This window comes from Dermacentor silvarum, chromosome 1, assembly GCF_013339745.2.
Source record: "Dermacentor silvarum isolate Dsil-2018 chromosome 1, BIME_Dsil_1.4, whole genome shotgun sequence".
In the NCBI taxonomy this organism is placed as follows: domain Eukaryota; kingdom Metazoa; phylum Arthropoda; class Arachnida; order Ixodida; family Ixodidae; genus Dermacentor; species Dermacentor silvarum.
The window spans coordinates 294,532,927-294,558,610 of NC_051154.1; the positions used below are offsets into that span (position 1 = coordinate 294,532,927).

Below are 25,684 nucleotides of genomic sequence, written 5' to 3' on the forward strand. Positions count from 1 at the left end.
GTGCTCTATGTTTCATTATAGCTGCATTCGCCTTCCCTTTCTTTGTTAGATTATATTGGTGGATGCCGAAAGTGATGCAGCAGCACCTGTGGTATGACCTTACAAGAGCTCATAAAGTGAGTCCTTTGTGTGATTGTTCATAACCTAAGTAAGAGCCCCAAGCGGTCATGCATTTAAGGGTACATTGTGATCTTATAACGGTTAGAAAAGCAAACCGCTTGCTTGTCCTCGCATGATTGATCAGAATCGCGTTTCGTCAGCGCAAGCACAAATCTGCAAATGTTCTCGATCCAGTGATAATAAACTTCTCATGATTTGGTTAACAAAACATAGCCAAGCTAAAGTGCATTGAACACGTCTTCATGTCGTCTTGCTTGTCTTGCATCTATGTAGTGCTGGAAGCATGTGTAAATAGTGCCTTCGGTTCCTTCCACATGTAGGTGAACAGCTGTTTCTGTGGCATAGCTCAGGCTGTGACACTATTATGACAACATGAGCTCATAAAAGTTTCTGTCGAGCAAGTGTGTGTGTGCTTGTCTTGGAAAGTTCATGCTAAGTCTGAGCAAGTAATGAATCTATGATTCTTTGAGTTTATACAGTTGCATTCAGTTGCATTGAGTCGAAGCACATGATTTCATTAGATTGAATGATGTGTATTATCCCATGAACCACCAACTGAGTGAGCCTGCCTGAGCCTCATTTTGGTTAATATGAATTGCAATGACTTTCATGGGACCCATAGACAAGTGAGTATGAGTGGCCTAGCTTGGTCAGACTTCTTGTAGTCTGAGTGTAAGTGAGCTGGCTGATCCTGATTTTGGCGAGCTTATTCTAATTCATTCATAAGCCAAGAGTATATTTTTAGAGTGTCTAAGTTCTCTTCACATTACTGACCTTGGTATGTAAATAAATTTTCTTTCCAAAAGGCTTCTTTTCAAATGTTCTTTCCATTTTGGCTTTTATGCTCCTTAGATTAATACCATTCATGTCCCACGAAATGGTGTGGAAAAAAGTAATATTTTTCTGCCTTGAGGATAGTTCAGATTTATGTGCGTTTTTGCATTGAATGCAAAGGGGGCTCAAAAATCGTGAATGTTCATAAAAAATGGGAAGGCTACGCATTATTGGGTTGCCGTCATTGTTTTAAGGACAGTGGAGAATGATCCAGTGTAAATATGAAAACATATTCTTTAAATGAATAATTGTAAGTAGAGCGTGTGCTAATGGTACTTCTGTTAACGCATAATTCACCATTCCGTATGCACAGCAGCATCCACACTCTTTCACACCTAGGTACAGGCGTCTGCAGCTAAGAGCTCAAGCGTGCGGGCCGCATTGTTGTGTGCTGCTTGCATGACTGTGATTAAAAATGATGTAATGATGTTAGACTGTGATGTAATGTAATGAGGTTTGGGCCCAGGACCACTCACCAAGGAACGTAATCGACCACTCGAGTGCACACAGACACAGAATATATATTAACAGCACAAAGACGTACAGACTTCACGATGGACATGTACTTAAAAGTTCTGCTAACGCATGCAGTCCCGAAGCTGCTACTAAAGTGTCCTGTTGTATAATATAAAGTCTCTCACCGTGCGTTCCCTTTGCGTGGAGCCCGTTGACACGTAGAGGTCGATGTCAGTCCCGACGGGTCGGCTGATGGCTGGACGGCGTCACCATGGGCCTACCCACGGCATCATGGGATCTGCAGCTGCAGTAGCGACGGTAGCAGACACAGCCATGGTAGCCGTGCAACAGCTCTTGCTACTGCTCTCACCTCCGGCAGCAGGCTGGTCGTGGCAGTGGCCCGGGAAAGCGACCACCTCGCCTGGCTCCCTGGACTGGTTGTCCAGCAGGAACACAGGTCCTTTGCGTCCGAGGATGGCGTAAAGGGCGATCTGGGTTCTCTGGACCGGGCGTCCAGCGAGAACCGGCTAGCCTTCAACGCCGAGCAGCTCAGAACATTCGCATGCACCATGCGCCACACGATCACACCACTTCGTCATCACCCCCGCACGGCGAACACGGCAATGCCTTTGTTTTTCGCGCGCTTCTGTATATATCGTGACAACTCCTGGTTTTAAGAAAGTTCACAACTTTTATAATGCGGAAGAAGGCGGAAAACAAAGGTCAATGTGTTGCACGAAGGTCCACTTTCAAAACGAGTTCACTACATATACAACTATTGTTTTAAAAGCAAAATCGGTAAATGTCTTCTTGTCCTTCAGCACTCTAAAGGTTAAAAATTTAAGCACTGAGATAATATACACTTGGTAGTTCAATTATTTAAACGCAGCTCAGGCAACCTGCTTTGCGATATCCGACCCTTTGTCATGTTGGGTGCTTGTAGAATGGGAGCGTCACCGAGCTTACTTTGAATATGCTGAACGCTTGCTGTTGAGCCTGTCTCCACGCGAGACTTTTGTTTGGTTCTTTCTGTGTGAGGTCTGTCAAAGGCTTGGTCACCTCTGTTATGGCAGAGACCTGCTGCACTTGTAAGGGTTCGTATTCCTCATACTTCTTTAGCATATTGATGTGGAATATTTTTCGTTTTCCACTTATGTTCAGAGCGTAGTCGACCTCATTCTTCCGTTCGACGACTTCAAATGGACCTTTCCACTGCATTAGTAATTTGTTGGAATCAGTCGGCAGTAGAAGAAGTACTTTATCACCAACGGTTAACTTGCGAGGTCGGCTCTTCCGGTCAAAGTAGGTTTTTGCTTTGCGCGTGCCTTCTCCAACTCGTCATGGGTGAGTTTGCATGTCTCTTCAAGGCGATTTTGAAGATCGACAAGATAGGTGTAGGTTGTACGAGTTTTGCCGTCGATATCTTCCCAGGTGAAAATATTCCAAGTGGTACCACCTGGTTCCAAACTGGTCCCCGTTGAACTGGCTTATGGTGAAATTCCCAGTTGGTCCCAGCCCCCAATGGGACCAGCTGGAACCAGTTGATAGTGGTCCCAGTTGATCCCAGCCCCTAATGGGACCAGCTGGAACCAGTTCAGCTGGGACCAGTTGGTAGTGGTCCCAGCCCCCATTGGGACCAGTTGGCAGTGTATTGGTCGCAGCTCCGTACATTCAAGGTGCCCGTTGGCAGCCGTGCATGCAGAGCTGCTGCTAAAGAAACAAGGGCTATAAGGCCAGTTTATAAGTATTTATTCACATGCTATTTTCTTTGGCTAGCGCCAGTCACTTGCTGGATTTTCTCACGTCTTGTATCATCTCGGAGAGAAGCTTTGTAATGGAGGCCACAGCTGTGGTCACATCTTCGCCCTTTAACTGGCCCCAGTGGCGGACTGTGGCTGTAAAACATAATTGGCACAGCACAGCATAAGGTTCAATAATGTTAGTAAAATGTCAAGAAAACAAATATTTTTTAGAGACAAACAAAGCCAAAATCAAGAGAGATGTGCCATTTTAGACATTTCAAGGTTACCAGAGTCTATATATTTTTTTCCACCATACCTGTCGCGACGTTCACTTTCGTGGGTGTAAGTGGCTGCTTCGGCAACTCCCCAGCTGCTCTGAGCTTGGGGGCAGCAACGCCACTCACACTTCTGTTCACAAGGCCATCCGTGCCCCATATTGCTTGGGCGGTGTCTTTGCACACAAGTGTTGCCTTCTTGTTATTTAAGATTTTGCTGCTTGATTTGCAGAAATAACAATACCTTCTGCCAGATGAAACTGAAAGGAAAAAAATATCCATACCCACATTGTCAAAATAAAACATTGCCAGTAAGAATAGAGGTCCTACATAAATGAATTGCGCAACCAGTGGTCTTAGCTAAACTTGTTCAATTGTGTAATTTGTAGAGCACCGACAGAACAGAAATACGAATTTTGAAAGGAAGTACGTGAAATGCAGCTGGGTTTTGTGCACTTTCATTGCCTTGAAAAAGAAAGCAGGGCTTGTCCATCACAAATTGTGTTCTTCGACATGCCCAGCAACCTTCTGTTTCGGCGACTGAACATCAGGGGATAAACTCAAGTATAATCATAAATAAAATAAGAACTACTGTCATACAAAATGGGCAAATATGGTTTAGGCTGTATCGATTTTTCACATCTCGTTATGACAATGACCACTTTTTATCGGTTGAGAGGCTAGCATGTGAATACCTTTTGGACCGCTAAACATGGAAAGGAATACGAAAATAGTGTGCAATGGTACTCACTGATCCATCAGGGAGGTGCACAAAGTCTTTCCCAGGCACTAGACAAGAATAAAAACCACATTAAAATCTTTGCAACACTTTTAATGGCGCTGTACGTGTGCAAATGTTTTGAGACAAGCTTAGCATTGAAATAATGCTAACTAAACACAATTGTTACATTACATTCTACACAAGTAAATAGCATGACTTTACAAGATTTAGAGAGCAGGGAAAAAGTTCTGTTAATTACTTACGCATAAAAATGAAAACTTTTACAAGTTACTTTACGAATGGTGGCCGTGGGTGGCTCAAGGTATTTACATTTATTTATTAGATACAGTGTGCATGTGAGTGCTCAGGTATGAGTTAAACAAATGTACTTGTCCCACAGCAAGTAGCAGCAGAACCAGGATTAAATGACCCTGATGGAGTCAGCTAGAAGTGTCTAAAGCATATTATTATTGTCGCATTTACGAATGTACTGTTCACAGAAAATAGAAATAAAAGAGAACGTACCTGGTATGCTAGGAAAATGATCCTGGGCGTTGCCCCGATCATTTTTTTCCGCATGCAAGTCATCATCTGAAATGGCAGAGTAAGCACTAGTTAAAAATCACATAGTGAAACTGGTGTTCATATTTTGCAGGCTTTAATGTCCGAAAACTGCAGAGTCTGTCATGAGGGATGCTGTAGTAGTGGAGGGCTCCGGTTTAATTTTGATCACATGGCGGTTCTTTAGCATGCACCCAAAGCACGGTACACGAGCATTCTTGAATTCTGCCCCCAATTGGAATGCCGCCACTATGGCCAGAGGTCGAACCTGTGAACCTTGTGTTTAGCAGCAGAATCCCAGTCAATAAGCATCCTTATGTTCTCGAAATTGTCCTCACTCCAGAAGGATGGCTCTAATTTTTAAAGGCTGTGGCTCAACAGTGTAAAAGTGCCTATGTAGCACATAGTCTGCTGAAAATTCATTTGCCTAAAAACGCTTTTAGCTCTATGTGAGAGGAAGTGAAAACACTTGCCTTCTGTGATGACACTTGGTACTATGTGATCGCCTGAGTTTCAAATTATTGTGGTCAAAATATTGTCATTATAAAGAAGGCTATCTGTCCAGAAATTAAGGCTGTAGTCACACAGTGAGAAGCAAAAAACTTTTCTCCCAAGCCACAGCTTTCTATGTACTAACCTTGGCTGGTACTAATGGCTTGTTCTGTAATGAAGTACAGTAAAATGCCTAGTAAAACACGTTAAAGAAATATAAGTACTCCAGAAATGGTCACAGAATTTTAACCAGCCTGATGGAATTGGCTGCAATGTCAAACAAGTTAACAAACCTGCCATGGGAGCTCTGTGGCTGAATGTGTGTGGTCGTAAGTTCGATTACTGGCCATGGTACCCTCATCTTTGTGGGTGTAGAAGGCGTAAACGCTCTTGTACTGAACTTGGGGTGTACATTATAAAGAACCCCAGATATCGGAATTAGGCCTTTGTCACTTTTAGAAGTTAGCCTCATCATAAATCTGTTGGGAGATGGCATATTCCATGCGCTACTTTGGCAGGCTGCCTTCGCAAAAGTTATGACACACGTACGATCTAGTTGTAGATACATATTACACTGCATCAGCAGAAAGTCGTTATTTTCACTGCATATAACAGTACTGTCTGCTGGGCATGTTGGTATGGTTTAATCAACTAAGTATTGAAGCAAATATATTAAAACGCTACTACAGGCTTCTCGAGTCCAGTTTCCATGTGTTATCGAAGTGGCATGCATGCAGGGTGGCTGCTCCTAATTGGCCGCTCATTGGTCCCATATACCGAGTGTTTCACTTAACTTGAGCCAGACCTTGAAAATATGCAAATGGCACAGAACTGGACAGAACCAAGGTAATGTTTCCTGTCACTTGGAGATACTCAGATTATTTTTTTTTGCGTGCTGCCGAATTAGATGATTAGCCTGAACTAGTAATCAACTTATCAATCATAATTAAAAGAGAGATAAAATGATATATGTGAATAAGAAAATTTAGAGCAGCATGAGAAACTCCCGATACAGCTTTACACAACATTACCTTGGTTTGGTCCAGCTACGTGGCATTTTCAAAGTTCCGCTCAAGTTATGTGAAACACCCTGTATTATTGTGGCCTCCGACAGGGCCGCCAGTTGGTACGTCCCAGTTGAAGCTTATGGCGGTCCCAGTCAGCCACCAGCAGGGACCACTGGGTTCCAGTCGAGCCCCAAGTGGTCCCAGTAGGGTTCAAAATGGGACCACTTGGTTCCAGTCAAGCCCCAACTGGTCCTAGTAGGCTCCCATCTGGGACCATTTGGTTCCAGTCAAGCCCCAACTGGTCCCAGTAGGCTCCCATCTGGGACCACTTGGTACCAGTCAAGCCCCAACTGGTCCCAGTAGGCTCCCATTTGTCCCACTTCCTTCCCACCGGGAACCAGTTAAGAACCAACTGGTCCCCGTCTGGAACCAGCTGGGACCAATTGGTTCCAGTCGATTACCAGTTTCATATTTTCACATGGGGAACTACGTAATACTGCGTACTACATACGCATAAGTATAAACATACTACATACGTACAGCCTCCCGCATTTTTAGCTATAACGCGTAAGAACACTATAATATATGGTCGTGCGTCGTCCTGGAGGAAACATCGCATTAAGGCTGTTTCACATGGCCCGATTTTCTCTCAGCGACACAGCGATTTCCGTCGTTCAGCGACCACCGCGACGTCGCGGGCTCTCCATGACGGGATTCCAACATAATGGTCGCGCCGTCGCTGAGTTGCAGTGGTCAGCACGATGTGTTCGGGGCAACGTGTGATGTAACAGCAAGCGCCGTCGTAATATAGGTGCTTTCCTGCTTTACCGCATGTTGGAAGCTCAGTGGAGCAATGTGGCGCGCTAGTTTCAATGATGTTTTAACAGGGCGTACCCACCTGCGCGTGTGCCTCAGGAGCTTCATGAACAATTTTTGTTGTCTCTAGCTCACACAATTCATTTAAGAGGAGACGCTGCACGCTATCCAGGTCGGGAGCAGACGCCGCCTTCAACATACTGCGCGTACCCACTTCATCGTCACCGTCGTGAACCTTTTCATCGCTAGAAATTGTGTCAGCTGCTTTCAAATACTTTCAAATACTAATAGGAATTTCAAATACTAATAGGAAAATTTTAATATTTGACTAGTTTTTACGTTGTTTTTATTTAGCAATGCAGGCTTGAATGCTTCGTGAGCAGGGGGCGACCTTCGGCGTCGCTGCGACAGAAATCACGCTGTCGCAGACGCATGTAAAAGCTGTCAGCGAAAATCGCTGTGCGACACGTGCGCGGCAGAACGATTTTTTTCGCCCCGATCGCGCCATGTGAAACAGCCTTTAGACGACCCTTGCACAGGAGATTGCTTAGTGCACTTCAGAATATTTCTGCCGGTCTCGCTGATTATCGCCGCGTAAAGGCGCTAAAATGACATGTGATTGATGACTGAAATTGCTGCCATGCACATCTTCAGCTAGGCCATACATTGCGATTACTTTTGCTCTTGAACCTCATGGTATCAGATGACCACGCTCTCCATGTCGTCCCGGCTGATGTGCCTCGTCATGGTCCTCTTGTCTGACCACGTCGCACAGCTGCTTCACCCGCTTCCAGCACTTGGCAGAAAGGTGACGATGCGATGACCCGTTCGTCCGGACACACTCCAATCATTGCGGATGTGGTCCGGGGGCAGGTACTCCTCCTGTTTATCGGTTAAGAAACAGTGGGGGCAGTTGGTAGAAAACAGCACCCTCAGCAGTGTTCACAAAGTCTAGCATGTCTCATAATCTCGTCGTCTTGGCGGCATGAGCTGTTGGCTTGGCAAGACGCCATTGCCGGCCGAAAACTGTGCCCAAATTGATGAAACGTAAGTTATTTATCATGGTTGTGGTGCGCATTGTTGCTTTAGTGACAGTGGCCATTGCATTGTGGCTCTTCATAATGTCTGATAACAGTTGCACATAAACAGAAAGCGAGGCGAATGCGTGGGACAGATGCTGGCTTGATAATTAACAGGCCTGCAATACACAGCACCATAGCCAGTGAAGTTCATGTTTATGTGTCACTTGCTGCTGCCATGGGGGCGAAATGCGAAAACACCCGTGTACTTAGGTTTAGGTGCACGTTAAAGAAGCCCAGGTGGTCTAAATTTCCGGAGTCCCCCACTACGGCGTGCCTCAAAATCGGATCGTGGTTTTCGCACGTAAAACGCCATAATTTAATTGAACCTGCTGCTGCCACCTTCTCAGTAAATGATGGATTGTTAGCCAGACCTTGTCATAACGAAACGACTTATAATAAACTAGTGGTTAAAGTAAAGTAATCATATATAATCCCATTGGAACTCATGCATTCAAACTCTAGTTTCAAAAAGCAAAAGCTTTTTTATTGATATAACGAACATTTTAGTTCGGAATGTAAATTTACTGCTCATTTTGCGCTGAATAGGCCGAAATTAGACGGCGCGCCACCCTGTAATTCATCTTAATCAGCAGTTCATAACTCGCGCGATCTGCAGAAGCATTCTAACTCTGCTAAAGCCCCTCAATGTAAAAATTAGCGTCACGCTTTGAAGAATGCCGCCTCCTCCTTGCACGCACTGTCCAAGGCCGTTGCCCAGTGGCGCACCGACGGGGGGAGATTCGGGGGTTGTAACCCCCCCCCCCCCCCTGAGGCCGACTTAACCCCCCCCTTTTGTTTAACCCCTTTTCTTTCCTTACGCATTTGAGTGCTGCAACTAAGATGTAAGACGCGAAATCGTCTGCACACTCGCAAAAAGCGCATTTTTTTTGACAATTTCCCGTGAAGAAATCGAAATTAGTGCTGTTTAGATGGTACTGGCAAACTGTCAACCCCCCCTGGCAGATATCCTGGGTGCGCTACTGCCGTCGCCACGTCGTTATTGGCCTAATGGCATCACGTGGGCCGTCGCGTTGCCGGTCGCTGGCTGCGTTTGTTTACGGTCGCACTCCATTGCCATTTTCGCCCGATAAGCGTCTACCGACTAACGAGGAGCACATGTTGGCGCCGTTGCTCTTCCGTGTTGCTTTGGTTTGCGAACGCCTGGAACTGTTTTGCGGCAAGTGCGACAATTTCCATCACCATGACCCGCTGCGCCTTCGGGTGCCCAAATTAGTTTCAGCAAAGGCAAGTGTAGTGTTGTGTTGTATTCTAACCCACGGTGGCGCCACTAACACCACTAACACTAACGCTGCTTACCATATATATATACCATGACAATAAACAGCGCCGGGCACTTCGTTTGTTACCGGCTCAGCCGAAGGTCGCGTCGTTCCTCCCGTCTCGACAGCAAGAAGCTTAATCGTTTTGTACGCCAACAGGCTTGAATTCGCGGGCACGCGAGGCTGCGCCGTGAAAACAAGATTACGAAACTTTTACGATTCAGCTCAATCCTTTTGTCATTTGAGGCTCGAGCATGAAAACTTATCTTAGGAAAGCAGCTTTGCCTTTTGTGGTTACTTACTAGCTTTCTTTAGAGCGAATAGCTTTGTTTGCCTCTTTTGTTCTTGTTTGTCGTTGGCGGCCACCCAGTGGATTTGCGATACAAAGGCACCGATGAAAGGCGTGCGTGCTCTCCCGAAACCGAGTTACGGGGTGCGCTCGTCGCCGAACGATAGCATCATAGGTCTTTGAGACGTAAGTACGTACGTGCTAGTTCGCGTGAGCTTTAAAGTGTGTGAAGGTAACGATGCGGGGGTGGAGCACTCGCAAAAAAAAAAAAAAAGAATGTGCGGTCGACCGCTCGTTCACTGGCTGGTTTAGTTAATTTAGTTAATCGTTAATTTAGTTGTTTGCTCGTTCGTTTAGTCGTTCGCTTGCTTGTTCGTTCAACTATTAGTTCGTACGGCCACAATGTGCCTGATGCGCACTTGCTGTAGGACACTAAGGCTGATGCGTCCGTGCCCTCCGCCAGCCTTTGAGCGCCATAGCTTATACGCGACGCAAATTCAAGTGGCAAGGACGGAGCGGAATATTTAGCTTACTGAGGGTTTGCTGGATGCCAGGATGTTGGCATTCGATCGTAAACGTGTTATTTACAACCATTCGCAACAAGATCTTGCGACACGCCCTTGACAAATGTAGTGCACGCGATATGTTCGGAATCGTCATGGTACGGCGTTAGCGCTCGTTTAGATATTTTTAAAGATAGTTATCAAAACAGGGAAAAGAATCTGCCGTCACTGAATTTGTATATGTTGTCACGTAGTAGTTGCGGTGAAGAAAACAGTCGCAAAACTGTGAATGACGAAGCGGACTTTTTATTGGGCGAACCTGTGCCCACAAAAGCAAGTTGCACTCGAAGCACAACGATAGCGGCGAACACAGTCGGCGATCGTCGAAATCGATCAGCGGCGAAACGCGTCGTCTTTTCTACATGAGTCATCGAAGGTTCCAGAGTAATCCCTGGTGCCCTCGTGTCTTCCAGAAAGTACTATACAGTTCGCGTCGCTCATACAATCAGATTACATAAGCGTCGGCGACAACGGACAACGGATAGAAGCCTCGACAATGTTCGAGAAACTTCCGATACATGCAGGCGCGTCCTGCGCCGAGCGATAATGTTAAACATTTGTTAGCCGATGAAAAGCGGTCACCGGTGAAAAATAAAAAGTGCACGTGTCAATAGGAAGGAAGGAATTACCGACTCTCACGAGCTGCAATATTTTCTTATCGTTGTTGTCGCTCTTGGCAATAATTGTACAGAAAGAAGAAACATACGCTGATATTAGGATCGCTGCGATGCGAGCACAGCCGAGCCGGTCGTCTCCTCCCATGAAACACACAAGCAGCTATTTGATGTCTAAAAGATGTCTTGAACGGATAATTCCAAGTGTAATAGCTGTCCTGGTGAAGACATTTTCTAGCCGTGGACGTCTACAGGTACTTCAGTAAGCCCTACAAACGTTACGCTAAAAGTTGGCTAATAAACATCTCGACAAGAACAACTTCAAGAATTGTATTAGACGTTCCCAGAATTCTGCAATAATGGCTTCGGAAACATTATGCAGGCTTTTATAGCTGTCTTTAAAGCAGCATTTATAGATTGTCTTCCTACAGTGACGTGGTAAGCAAAATAATGGCCACTTCAGCATACCATGCATCCGTATACTAACTTCATAGTACACGTTACTATATAGAACTGAAAATTAAATTGAAGCATTACATTATATTCATAATAACTTGCATTAAATTTTTTAACATATATCAAATGTGCAATACACATACAAAGCAAATGTGCATAACAACATTAAGAAAAAAATTACAACCTGACATTGTGAGAAAGCGGCTTTATTGATTAATAAATTAAAGGACACGCAGAATGATTTTACATTTCAAAATACAGTAGAAAAGGTGACCACATAAAATAAGACGTAGCTGCAGTAACCACGGGAATGCAGGTTCCTTCCCTCTTGGATACCACTGGCTGCCCACAGAAGTTTGCTCTGTAATACAACAGGAAGAAAAAAAATCATCATCTCACCCTACGGGCAACCATAGTGGGATGCGAAAGCAACACGGGGGGTGCGCATCGAGTTTCCGTTTCGTGAGAGAATGTATTGAGAAGAGAGGAGACGTTTGTACGGGGTTGTTGCGTCTTTATTTAGAGATCGTAAGTGATTCCTAGCGTCGGTGCGCGCGTTATCTTGAAGACGATCCCGAAGTTCGGGGTCCGCTTGCCGACGTTCGACTTCCCGAGCCTTCCTCTGCTCCGCGGCGGTGGCGCTGCTTCTGCAACTAGCGTAGGGTGCCTCGATGCCCAGCGCCACCGTCCAGGGTGGAGACAACCCCGCTGGCGCCGCCATATTGAGTCAGACGAGCTGAGACTCAGCTACGCTTGCGTTCATAAATAGTGTTACTCGCGGCGCACTTCCAAGTGCTTTGCCTTGATGAGGATTTTTTTATCGGTATCACATCTGCACATCTTTATAACCAATAGCCGTTAACTCGTCGAAGGTCCAAGACGTAAATGTATGGCGCCGGGAACATGCCCCAAGTTGCCTAATTCAATTTACATTTAATATGCCGTGTGTATGTTTGAAATACGCACTATATACTTTTTTGCGCTTCGATGGTTGGTATATAAGGTTTGCGACCCCCTGTGTGTGGAAGTTTTTCTTTTTCGCTGTTGTATTTTGGTTTACACGTCACACCTCCTTTACCGTAGCCAGCCACTCGCGCACGGCGGTTAGTTTCCCTTGCGTTGCGCGTGCTCTTCGCGTTCGTTGCAATTATTTGACGATATCTGCGCGCAATTTTGCTTTTTTTTGCCCACAAAACTGTGTGCTGACAGGATTAAGCTGGTGTAAAAATAACTGCGATGGGAAAATGAGGTGTAGTTAGTGCTGTAGAGAAACATGTAACGTAACTTGTCTGTGTCAATCTTGCGTAGTACACACAAGAAACCAAACGATGCACAAAATACATTTACTTATAATGTCTAGTACAATCAATCATGAAAGAGATATGTACATGAAAAATTATATGCACTGTGTGGCGCCTGAAGGTTATGTTGAAAGACGAGATAAAAAAACGAAATTCGCAAGGTAGGCTCGACACACAATTCGGGATAGTGAGAGTTTTTTTTAATTTATTCATTACATGGGGGGGGGGTTCAAGTGAGTACATCAACCTTATTACACACAATATAAATCGAAAACAAGAATGCAAACAAGAAAACGCAACCGCGGGTAATATTAATCGATATCTAGCCAGAATACATCAGCTACCATCGAATACGTAGATCAGCCAAACACATCGATGGCGAGTACAGAACATTTTATAGATAACCATTAGAACACCGATAACTACATTGAAAAAATAAACACTGCATACATATCGCGTACAAAAACCGTAAATGAAACTAAGATAGTCAAATACAGATTAGCAATGTTTTTCACTTCGAAAATATAGTCCATGATGATGTAGGGCTGTTGACATTAACAGACGCGCCCATCCTGTCGATTTCCCTCGTACTGGTGCTCTTCAAAGTGTTTCTAAGTACAAGTAAAACAACAAAAGTGATTATTGGTATGAAAAGTTGCCTTGTAAATACAGAGAACCCATTACAGTGCTTAAAAATAAATTTTCGCAGAAGTAATGCTGTATTACCTCGCTTCACACGTTTCGAAGAAATGCACAGGCTACAACAGACACCATGCCAGAAAGCGCCGAAACATTTTGGTCCCATGATGCCCCTTAACTCTACTACACCTGGGCATACCGTGCACAGGCATTTAAAGACCGTCACAGTACCCACTACGATCGGGAATGAGCACGAATGACCATCGGCTTACGAGCACCACGCTACAAATATATTCGTCTAAAAAATCAGCTATATAACGTAACAACCTGAGATCCGCAAGATATCTGCTGAGAATAGAGAAAATCACAATGTTTCGCTTGCCACGTACACAACAGCCGCTCTCCCCAGAAGAAGCACTGCGTCCTTTAGTCCCAAATAACCAGTAGCGAAAAAATAAACTGAGGGAAAAAAAAAGAAACAAGAGACACACGATGTGTGCTTCCCGTGAAAAAGTAAAATAGGTGGTTTACATGATGATTTGTAGCTAATGTAAGGCTATTTCGCGGCGAAGCATTTTCGTCAGTTCTTAAAATAAGGGTACTATTCGCATAGACTGCGCCGATCAAAACAAAACGAAAACAGCCTATGCGACGCGCGTTCGCAAACCACACGTTACTCAGACAGCATCGGTGCAGTGCTTAGTTCGTGAGCGAGGATCAGAGAATACTTTATTTAAATGAAAAACACGGTGCGGTAGTCTAAACTTTCTTGACACTTACCTCGCAAATCTAGGAGCTATCCGTTGCCTTCCAGTGATACCGCTTTACTTGGGCTTCCCATCTCTTCCTTCGCTCTGGGTCCCGGGGGAAGCGTAAACAACGAAGCCCTTTACGCGTCGATCCGGTGCACTTGGGAACACAACAGCCCGTCATGTCGACTCGATGCACTTGACAATTAAGCTTGTCATTCATGCGGCCGAACACTGTCCAGCTAGTAGAAGCGTCAGCGAAGCATCCGCGCGCACTTTGTCTCGAACTAAGCACCGGCACTAAGCACTCGCAACCGCTCGCTGTGACTCAAGATGGCGTCGCAGCGAGAAAGCGGCGGCGCGGGGGCGGTCAAAGGATGGCACTACCCTGAACGGCGGCGCTGGCATCGAGGCACCCTAAACTAGCGCCGACGTTGACGTTCATGGCGTTTCGTACAACGTTGCACAGAGAGAGAATGACGGAAGCACAGCGAACGCGCGCTTTATACTGCGCCGCGACACTTGCGCCGCCTACCGGCGTACCCTTAGAGAGAGAGGGAGAGAGAGTTATATGCAATGATTTGGTGCGCCGCACCTGTAGCGGAGAGGGGAGGAGGAGAGCGCACACCTGCATAGGAGAGGAGAATGAGGGAGAGTTGCGCATGTGCAGTATGGGTACGGACGCCGCAGAACGGACACTGCCTCGAGCATAAGATGCTCTCGCATCTAAAAATTGAGTAAGCCACACTTGATTTACAATAAGGATGTGCAATTCGGTATTTCAAATAGCAAAATATGTGCCGTTGTTTTACCTCGGTCGCATTTACTTAAAAATTTAAGCAATACTTTCTAAAAATCTTATGCTGTACGATGACGTTCAGAATTATGTTGCAGATATATGAAAAAGCTACTGTAGAGTGAAACTAAACTGGCTAATAGTTTAATCCACACACGACTTGCAGTAGGTCATTAGCAGTTAGATGGTTTGCAAAAAATTTCTTGCAAGAGTACGTTACTTTTGTTTAAGTAGTGGTGTTGGTGGGTTGTAGCAACAGGTGGGCTTAGCCTGTTAATCAAGGCCGGCAACTGCTCCTTCCGAGTGTCTCTTACAATATCACTGACAATATCACTGGCAGTACCACATGCCAATAAAACTATTCTCTTCCTAAAGGGACCCTGAAACACTTAATTATAGAATGGCCTTACTATTAACAGACATTGTCTCACGAATCTCATGCCGCAAAAAGCTTTCCAATCCTCCAACTATAAGGGAAGTTAGCACACCAATGCAAGGCTATTTTCCTGCCTGCTAGTGTGCTGGAAGCTACACAGAGAAACCAAGAGAGCAAAGCCCCGGTATACTATGCAATTCAGCATGCCACTGCCATCTTAAAAGCCACACGCAGTTGATGCAGCTATGCCCAGTGTAAAGATGAAATGATTTTTCCCCTTTTGCTATTGCATTAACTCAAAATTAGGAATTACGTATTATTGAGAATGCTCTCGTGATCGCGAAATCAGCCAATAGCGTTGGTAGACCAGCTGCTTTCAATGTGACGACCTTGCGGAAGCGAGAGCAAGCGATTTTTTTTGTGTTTGACACGAGATTGTAAATTCCCTGGTGCATGCCCAGTGCAGTAATATTTGGCTCAAATGTTCACAGCAGCTGGTACGACAGATTGGCAACATTTTCTTACCATTTCAAGAAATGTTTCAGGGCCACTTTAAAAATGCAATAAGAAGACATGAAGCTTCTTTGCGTGCTATAACTGATCCTTCTAGGAACACGAAGTGTCGCAGGCGTGCCTGCAGAAGGTCTTTTTGCAGATTCTTCAGAAGAATGTCCCTTTCATCTCAGTACTTTGGGCACGACCACAGAAAGTGCTCAATGTCTCATGTCTCGTCGCACGTGGTACAGTTTGGAGAATAAATACGGCCAGTCCTAAATAACCATACTGGTGTACGAGCAGATCCTATCAATACTCGATATAGAAGTGATGCTTCCTCTCAACGAAATCGCTTGGTTACACAAGGCGCATATTGAAAGCACAAGAATGGACTAGCTGTTTCTCTGAAGTGAGTGTGCAACTTTATTATATACCTGTTTAAAAAAATGCAGAATAGCCATTGTTTGAGATATTATATAAAATAAAGGTGTACACTCACTTAAGAGAAAAAAAAAGATAATGCACTCTTATGCTTTAATCAGTGATATGCGCAAGATAATTGGGTGCAAGCTATTATTAGTGTGCTCTCTTGAGGAGAAAAAGATCCCCGGAACAAAAAGCATGTAAACTATATATCAATACCATAGTTGTCAGTAAACAGCAAGCATTTTCAACAGCAATACAATTAGTTAAGCTCTGGCTTACCATGACTAACAGAAATGACAGCCAAGCAGCCACATGGTGCCAAATAAGAAATAACAATACACAAAAGAGGTGCATAGAAATCAAAAGAAGCCACTTACAGAACAGTCAAGCCTTGCATGCTCCTACAGGTTTACCTTAAGATTAGTTAGGTGTGCATGAAACTGTGCGAAACAAACACCGTTTGGCTCCTGTTCATCTGTTTGCGGAACATATGCCCTCCGGCAAGATAAACAAATTTAAAATAAATAAATTATGGGATTTTACGTGCCAAAACCACGATCTGATTATGAGGCACGCCGTAGTGGGGGACTACGGAAATTTGGACCACCGGGGTTCTTTAACGTGCACCTAAATCTAAGTACACGGGTTTTTTGCATTTCGCCCCCATCGAAATGCGGCCGCCGTGGCCGGGATTCGATCCCGCGACCTCGTGCTCGGCAGACCAACACCATAGCCACTGAGCAACCACGGTGGGTTAAACAAATTTGTAGCAGCATACAAATGGTCAAATGCCAAAAGTATGGAAACAATGCAGAGATTGTGCACGCACATAAACAAAGCGACCGAATAAGCATACATTCAGGCTCTGGCTTGCAACCATGCGACTTACCTTAACTAGACAAAAACAATGGAAGCCAGCAGGCCTTGTGGTTCCGTGAAAGAGAAAGAGCTGCATAGGAATTAAAAAGAGACAGCCAACAAAATAGCCAAGCCTAGCATGCTTCTATATGTTTACCTTAAGTTTGATTGGTGATCACACAACTTTTGAAAAAATATGGCTGCTTAGCCAACGTTGAGCTCTTTATTTCCGTTCCAACATGTGCACAGCAACATAAAAAACAAATTTATAACAACATACAAACTTTGACAACGATATATGGGTGACAAGAATGTAAGAAAATTACAATTCATGACCTGCTTCACACTTCAAAAGATGGTCAGCAGTCTGTAAAGTTGCAGCTCTGATGTTTATTTTAAGTGTTATTATGCGGATTAACTTTTAATTGCCCCAAATCTTCATAACACTATTGAAAATACATTTGCCCTGGACACACAAAAGATGCACGGGCCCGCCAAAACAAAAGTGGCATGCAAGTTGTAGCAGGTAAACGAATACGTACTGTAAGGAACTGCACCGTATCTGCAGGCGCTGGTCAAGGCTTGAACGTGACCAAAAGAGCCACGAGCGGTGCACACGCTATATAGACCCGATAGAACTTAGGAAGAGAACCATGAGCACCGGCGAGCGAACGCTTGCGAGCATGAGCACGGCCCTTTGAATCGCTCGCGGTTAAAGCCCCTGGAAGCTTTACTAGGGGCTTTACTCGCGGTTAAAGTCCCTATATAAGAAAAGTACCGCCATCCTTTGATAAACGCCGCTTCTCTCTCTCCTGTATCTCCGATTGGACGATGATAGCGCGCGCTTTTCACTTCTTTATATTTTCTTTTTTTCCGCCTCAGAGCCATGTTGAAAGTCCTCTGCGCAGCCGCAGTCGCCGGCGGCGGCGCGCGCCAGGCCTGAAAGCTTCAACGTGGACTTTCTAGGTGCGCCACCGTCGACTTGGCTTTCGTAAGCAAAAAGTAAAGAAAAAAGCAAGCGCTTTAGGAGAGGAGGCAGCGGAGGAAAGAGTAGATGGCGGTACTTTTCTTATATAGGGAACTTACTCGCGGTTAAAGTCCCTATATAAGAAAAGTACCGCCATCTACTCTTTCCTCCGCCGCCTCCTCTCCTAAAGCGCTTGCTTTTTTCTTTACTTTTTGCTTGCGAAAGCCAAGTCGATGGTGGCGCACCTAGAAAGTCCACGTTGAAGCTTTCAGGCCTGGCGCGCGCCGCCGCCGCCGGCGGCGACTGCGGCTGAGCAGAGGACTTTCAACATGGCTCTGAGGCGGAAAAAAAGAAAATATAAAGAAGTGAAAAGCGCGCGCTATCATCGTCCAATCGGAGATACAGGAGAGAGAGAAGCGGCGTTTGTCAAAAGATGGCGGTACTTTTCTTATATAGCACGGTGTAATGATGATGATGATAAGTGGTTCTTGAGGGAAAGGTTGGCGCTATCTTCTGCAGCCCTTGAGGGAGCACGGCTCAGCGCCAACGGGGAGGGGTAAGTGGGAGCGAAAGAAGGGATAGAGTGGAGTCGCCATGGCTGGGCGAAGCAAAACCGGCAGGCATAGGCGGCACGTATCAGGCCGAGATGGAAGGGGTGTGCTGCAGAGTCTGCAGGGGTGTTGTGCCAGGCCGGTCAGGCCCGGGGTGGGGTGGGCCTTCCCGCTTGTAGAAATGTCCTTAGAGGCGTGCGGAGAGCCCTGACGAGTCAAGGAACTCCACGACGCCTCGAAGTGCAGAAAGGTGGTGTCGGCCGGGGAAGAGGAGATCTTCCTCCTTGCCAGAGGGGAGGCCCAGGCGGCGGAACTCCTGCAGGAGTGGGCCCCGCTGCTGGAGGATATAGCACGGTGTAAGAATAAGGAGAGGTGCTGACACTCTCCCCCCAACTCGCGCGAGAGCGCCGCTCGCTCGCGTCCAGATTATGTGCGGCTTGGTTGTAGCTGGTTCGGCGCCGTCGTAGAGGGCGCTGCGGTATGCGGTCCCAGCCTCGGCGGCAAGGCGCGTGCTGCCGCTGCTTCGTCTTCCTGCTTGCATGTGCGGTTGCGCTGTTTTGAAGGCACGATTTTTGTTCGCGTTCATTTCATGAGCGTGTGCTTGGGTATTGTCGTCACGGACCCTCGACGAAGGTGGCAGCGGCCTTCTGAGGGGCGTTTGAAATGGCTAGAAAGTTCTTCGTTCCGAACTGCAATTCTGGATACCTGACTTGTGCGGAACGTGTGCCTTTATTCAAAGCGCCGTCCGACAGCGGTCGTCTAGAGCAGTGGCGCCGTGCAAATCTGAGGGCAGACCGAACTCTAACGCCTACCGACCATGTCTGCACCAGCCATTTTTCAGAGGATACGATATCGATGGCATATTGTCACGACGTCGAAAGCTCGAGGAACAAACGAAATGCACTTGTCGGCAGAGAGAGAGAATAAACATCTTTAATGTGTAAATGCAGCTTTGGAGAGGCGTCCTCATTGCAGAATGCCTTGAGCTCGGGCCGCGTCCTGGGCCCTCGCAATCAGCCGTTGCTGATCTTCGAGGTCGGAGCTGGCCAAGGCTCTCTCCCAAATAAACATCTTTAATGTGTAAATGCAGCTTTGGAGAGGCGTCCTCATTGCAGAATGCCTTGAGCTCGGGCCGCGTCCTGGGCCCTCGCAATCAGCCGTTGCTGATCTTCGAGGTCGGAGCTGGCCAAGGCTCTCTCCCAAAGCTCGTTGGTGTGGTAAGGGTTCGGAGGATTGAGTGGTGCCTCTCTGCAGCCCCCTACTATGTGCCTGAGGGACCCGGGCTCTGCGCAGAAGCGGCATTGCGGAGAGAATTGTGTAGGGGCAGAGGCAGTAACAAGAACGGACGGTTTTAAAATAGCGCGCGCGCTAGTCACTGCTTCTTCTTCTTCTTGCTGTTTTTCATAAGTGCCGATGTGTCTTATGCAGTCGTCATCGCCGCGCTAGACAAGTGGCAATATTACGCGGAGCGCTCGATAGAAGGATTCCCACCTTATTTCCAAACTGTCCAAAGAACCTCACACAGTCAAATAAACCTCGAAAGCCGCTGCGGAAGAGAGAACCTCTTTTGTGCCGCAGTAGTTCGTGCAAATTTTGCTGCATGTAAAAGATATATACTGGGTGGTTTACTATCATGCACCAAGATTGGAAAATATGTAAATGTCACGTAGCTGGACAGAACCAAGGTAATGTTGCCTGCCGTCGCTTGGAGATAGTGAGATAAATTTTTATTCCGCTTAATTACATAATTATTTTCATAATTGATTTATCAACTCTTTTAATGCTATAATTGGATAAAAAGTATGAACAAGAGAATTGTACAGAAGCGTGGAAAACTCCCAATATAACTTTCTGTTGCTCAATACGTGATACATAAAAGTGTTTTCCGAGCGTGAACGAAACCCGCGAATACAGCAATATTGCCGCGCGACTGGTCGCTCGAGGCACTTTGCGTGTATTCGTGAGCTTCTTTCATGCTCGGAAAAACACTTCTACGTAGCGCGTATTGAGCAATACAAAGCTGTATCGGGAGTCTTTGATGTTGCTCTACAATTTGCTCATTGACACTTTTAATCTAATTATAATAATTGAGAAGTTGATTAATAAAGACGACTAATTATCTAATTAGGCGAAATGTAAAAAATAACCGAGTATCTCCAAGGGACGGCAACAACATTACTATGGTTCTGTCCAGCTACGTGACATTTGCATATTTTGAAATATTTGTGCACCCTGTAAAATACTGCTGTTTTCTGTGCATATGTGTGCCTGATTTTCCAATTTGTTCCATCCTGGCTACTGAATTTTTTTTACAATGCGCGTGCGGTGTATATTACACGCTTGCATGTTTTTATACATATTTCCATTGTGGGATTGTATGAGACCGCAAGCTTCTGGGATGGTTATCACCTATTAAAATTATCGAGCTGCTTCATGCACAAGTTTTTTCGTATTGTGTCTACGCAAAAAAGAAAAGGTCTATGGGATTATTTTGTGGTGGGTGTAAGTGTATCTGTGGACAGGCTGTAGCATGCATTGTCAAACACGCTTACATTGGCACATTCTCATATGCAATTTAAGAAAAAAGAAAGTTACCTCTTTTTTAGACCCTGCAAGAGTCACTCAGTCCTCAATGGACGAAAGCCCAATGAATAATATACACGGTCTATGTTAAGTGGAATTGGAATAAAAAAGGCATTTGCTCAGGTTTTCATCAGTAAACTGTGGTAGTGATGCTCTAATTCAAAATAGACGCCTGCCTTCGTCCCGCCTAATAAATTCCCATTTGAAAGAGTTTTTACATAGCTGATGTGCATTCTCATCTTAAGTTCTAGCCATGAACAGCCAGTTTGCTCTAGTGCATTGCATATCGGAAGCTTGCGCCGTTTCTTTTTTTAATTTATATCGCGGCCACATTGAATTCGCGCAACGATGATTGAACGGTTTTCTGAGTGTGAATGGAAGCAGCGATAAGCATGAAATACATTTTCTGGTGCAGTCACTATTTTCTTCTGATCGAGGGGTAGCACGTGGGCTCACACTTTCATTTTTTTATGCTTGGATGAACGGCTAGACCGGACGAAACTAATTGCGCGCGCGAGGGTAACTTCAGTGGGCTTTGAGTGCTGCCCGATTGATCCGTGTTCACGTCATCCACGGCCTGCACAAGGAACCTTCATGTTAGCGAAGCCTGGTACACGAAGCCACGGCCTGCACAAGGAACCTTCATGTTAGCGAAGCCTAGTACACTTATCACTTTAATGTGAAATAACAATTTTTTTTTCGCGCTTTGAGATTTACTCACTCCACTACGAGCGAAAATTTAGCGGAGGCAGAGGAATGTCAAGTCGCCGGCGCCGCTAAGCTGGGACCGCTGGCCGCGGCGCCCTCTATCTGCTCGCAGCAGAGCTACTCGGTGCGCCCGCGCGCGGCCGAACATAATCTGGGGCGCGATCTTGTACGCGTTCCAAAATGGAACGGAGGCGTTCCGTTCCATCGAGCCGCACACGATTGGTCAATTTGAACGTCGCGGTTGAAATTGACCAATCGTGTGCGGCTCGATGGAACGGAACGCCTCCGTTCCATTTTGGAACGCGTACAAGATCGCGCCCCTGGACGCTCGCTCGCGCGCAGTGTCAACACCTAAATATTCTTCCACCGTGTTATGTAGGGACTTTACTCGCGGTAACTTTAGCGCGCCCCCTAGTGCGGTCCAAGTGCAGATAGCGCACGACTGCGCGCTGCCAGATCTGTCGGTGACGATAGCTGGTATCGCAATTCCGGCTTCTTCAGCGCTTGTTCACGCAAGGGAAAGGAAGGCACGGCTCTGATAAGGATGCTGAACGGGCGCGCACGTGTGCGCCCGGCCGTTTTCTTTTTTTCTAAACTTTGAATGTCGTGACGCACCACGGTGTAAGATATATCTTGGACCGTGTGACAGACTCACCCGTATAGTGCATCGCGCCGTGGCACGGGTGAGTTTTGCTGGCCGCGCGGCAAACACGTCGACGCGGCGATCGAGTGATAAGATCGGAAATGAATCAAAGAAAATAACCCCGCAGGATTTTTCTGCTTGTGTACCCAAAGGGGGAAAGCAGCGAAAGGTGATGCGACTTTAATGAATTGCATATGGCTTGTTAAAGTCGCACGGAATGTAACGCTGCGCATCGGGCGCGCGCATTTAAAATCTTTTTCACTTTCACGGCGCACGCCCAAGCATGTCGCACATTTTCTGACAAAAACATCTAAATACGTTCTTGAGTTAGACGCTCTCAAGACGTTCACCAAAGTATACTCCGGTGACGCCAGAGGTGGGCTGTTACCACAGCTGAAACACAATAGTATATTTGATTAACCGTACTTCCTGCTACACAATGATTCCAAGAACATCTGTTTGACGTCTTCGCGTAGACCAAGACGTCTTTAGCCGTTTGAAGCTGTTCCGAGAAGTTTTCAAGACGTTTTGTGTTTCGTGGGCTGTCGGTAGCCGTGAGCTGGAGCTGAGCTCGATAATTATCAGAGCTCTCGTTCATGTTAAACTTTTGACAGCGGATATTGTTTTTCATAAAATGTATAATTTATGCATCGCTTTATCTAGCGGAAATAACTTTGCTTGGAACAGAAGCTGCAGCTGATGTTTTCGTCGCCGGCGGGGGAGGCGCGCAGCTTCGCATGTCGTCGATTGGCCCGTCGATCGTGCAGCGGGCGGTGATCCGGCCGAACTGCCGTATAGTTTGGACACCTCTCGCGGGGCAGACGTTCTACGCCACTGGAGGTCGGTTCGTCGCAGTCCGCTAGCGCGGACGTGCCTTAACCGGAAGTGGAAAGTGTTTTGAGAAGCGCGTTGGAGACGAGGAATGTCACGTGACATTTGGAGGAGCACTCGGCGAGGAGGAGAGTCCAACCGACGAGGAGAGTAGCGAAGGAAAGAGCGAAACGAGCGAGGGCAGTGTTTCGATCATCAAATGCGTGTAACTCTGCTAATACGGCACCATTTCGAAAAATTCTCGCAGCTACGTGTTCGTTGTAGACTCGTGCGCATCTGCAATACCACAACTAAATTTCGACCTCTGGGTGGTTTAGGGGCCCTTTAAACTCTGCCGCCTTGCACCGCCCTCTGCCAACGTGGGCGGTTCCCACTCTCGCTCTTGTACACGCGACCGGCTGCGCCTTGGCTGAAGGAACACGTAGCTGACAATCTGCTGTACATTCGCAGACAAGGGATCACATTTGATAACGAGCCATTTCATTCTCCATTCTTTTCGCTCACCTTCAGTAGCGCTGACAAAGCCCCGCCGGCGTTATTGCGCGCCTATAGGACTCGGTTCGACAAATGATAAGGAATGGTAAACAAAACGGATCTACAATTACGACTATTGCTCAGGTTTTCAGCTCAGCTAGCCTATAAGCGTGTCTTGATCATACTGGCGAAGCATTGCTAGCCCCCTATTAGTGTAACTACCGTCACTGAATAGCGCAAAGGGATGCTTTATTGTCGGTTATAAGCGTCCGCTTGCGTACGGCGACGAGCGTTGTCCAAAATCGGCGGCTTGCTGTGCTCTGCCGGCGCGCTAACCCAACACTAATTGTTACCTCGCCATCTTTGAGCACGCACAACGACGGCGAAGATCGACTATACGCTGACATTTGTATTAGAAAAACTCATCTCACTTTCAAAGTGCAGAAAATAATCATTCGCGGTCATTCGGCGGTGCGCAGCGGGCTTTCGCAGCGGCTTTCCCAATAGTTGCTAAAAGCACACCCCGCTTTTCTTGGCGGCTCTGAGGGCAAACGATCATTATAACGAAATAATGGATATACCTAATTGCGCCTTTCCCTTCAATTTCGTTATAACGAGATTTTACTGCATGTAGTTTCAGTAGGTAGGAATTCAAGAAACCAGAATTGTCAAAATTGATCTCACTCTGTTCACAACTACTTACAGAGCCTTCAGTGAAGATGTGTACATTAAAATTCCACCTGCTTTACGAGTTTCTCGATAGGGAGTGGACCATATACAGGGTGTCCCAGCTATCACGCAGCACGATTTAAAAAAAAGAGGAACGGCGTTACGCGAAGCAAACCTAGCGTGTATTGTTTCCAGTACAGTGGAGTAGCCGCCAGTAATTTTTTGGTTACTGAGATTTAATTAGGTAATTGTAATTAATTATCTAACTCGAGAAGTACTGTCCTAATTATCAAAGTGTCAATGAGCAGATTGTAGAGCAACATGAAAAAAATCCCGATACAGCTTTCTGTTGCTCAATACGGGCTACATAAATGCGTTTTTCGGAGCGTGAAAGAAGCCTGCGAATACACGCAAAATGCCACGAGCGGCCAGTCGCGCGGAAATTCTGCGTGTATTCGCGGGATTCTTTCACGCTCGGAAAAACACATTTATGTAGCAGGTATTGATCAACAACAGAAAGCTATATCGGGAGTTTTTCATGTTGCTCTACAATCTTCTCATTCACACTTGGACAATTAGGATAGTAATTCTCGAGTTAGATAATTAATTACAATTACCTAATTAAATCTCAGTAACGGAAAATTACTGGCGGCTATTCCACTCTACTGGAAACAATACGCGCTAGGTTTGCTTCGCGTAATGCCTTTCCTCTTTTTTTTAAAATCGTGCTGCGTGATAGCTGGGACACCCTGTATTGTTAATTGGCCCATGCTGTGCTTTAGGCACACAACTGAGGTCTGTTGTGATAGCCGGTTAAATTGTCGCGCCAGGTCTGTCCTATCATCAGATCTTGCAATAAGCCAAACCGAGAATTTCCTCTAAAGTATGTCAGGTTTAGTTATTTGTCAACAAAATAAGTACCTGAGCATGATCTCATAGAAGCAAAAAATGCTGCAATGGAAAGTGCTACTCTTTAGTAATAAAGCGTCTGTCCACGTTTATATATACGCTTTCCGTAGTTACTTAACCATTGATCGCATGATATCTACTCAACCCCGACAAAGCCTAGCAGAAGCTCATTTCTCAAGCTGAATGGCCTGTTTAACCAACTTTGAAAAGAGATGTACTCATCACATAGCCTGCCGACACGGTGCGTACGAGAAGACTCAGTACGGGCCCCAACCTCAAATTTGCCAATAGACGCCATAGCCACTTCTTCCCCTGGCGGAGGTCCGCGTCACCATGTATCAGGTCGCCGGCACCGTGAGGCTACGGTGGCTAGTAAGGCGCTCAAGATGTTCGCGATCTTT

The 25,684-nt window shown here is 46.0% G+C and overlaps 1 protein-coding gene and 1 long non-coding RNA gene across 2 annotated transcripts in view; one reads left to right on the top strand and one right to left on the bottom strand.

Annotated features, from left to right (window-relative positions):
* The window catches only part of LOC119437231 (adenosine deaminase), a 476,423-nt gene that overhangs the window by 72,249 nt on the left and 378,490 nt on the right, over nt 1-25,684 (top strand). The gene's annotated exons all lie outside the window — the stretch shown is intronic.
* On the bottom strand, nt 3,520-4,743 carry LOC125942215 (uncharacterized). Its single transcript, XR_007464911.1, has 3 exons — nt 4,674-4,743; nt 4,179-4,216; nt 3,520-3,687 (listed from the first exon to the last, which is right to left on the bottom strand). It is a non-coding gene; the product is annotated as an uncharacterized LOC125942215 (long non-coding RNA).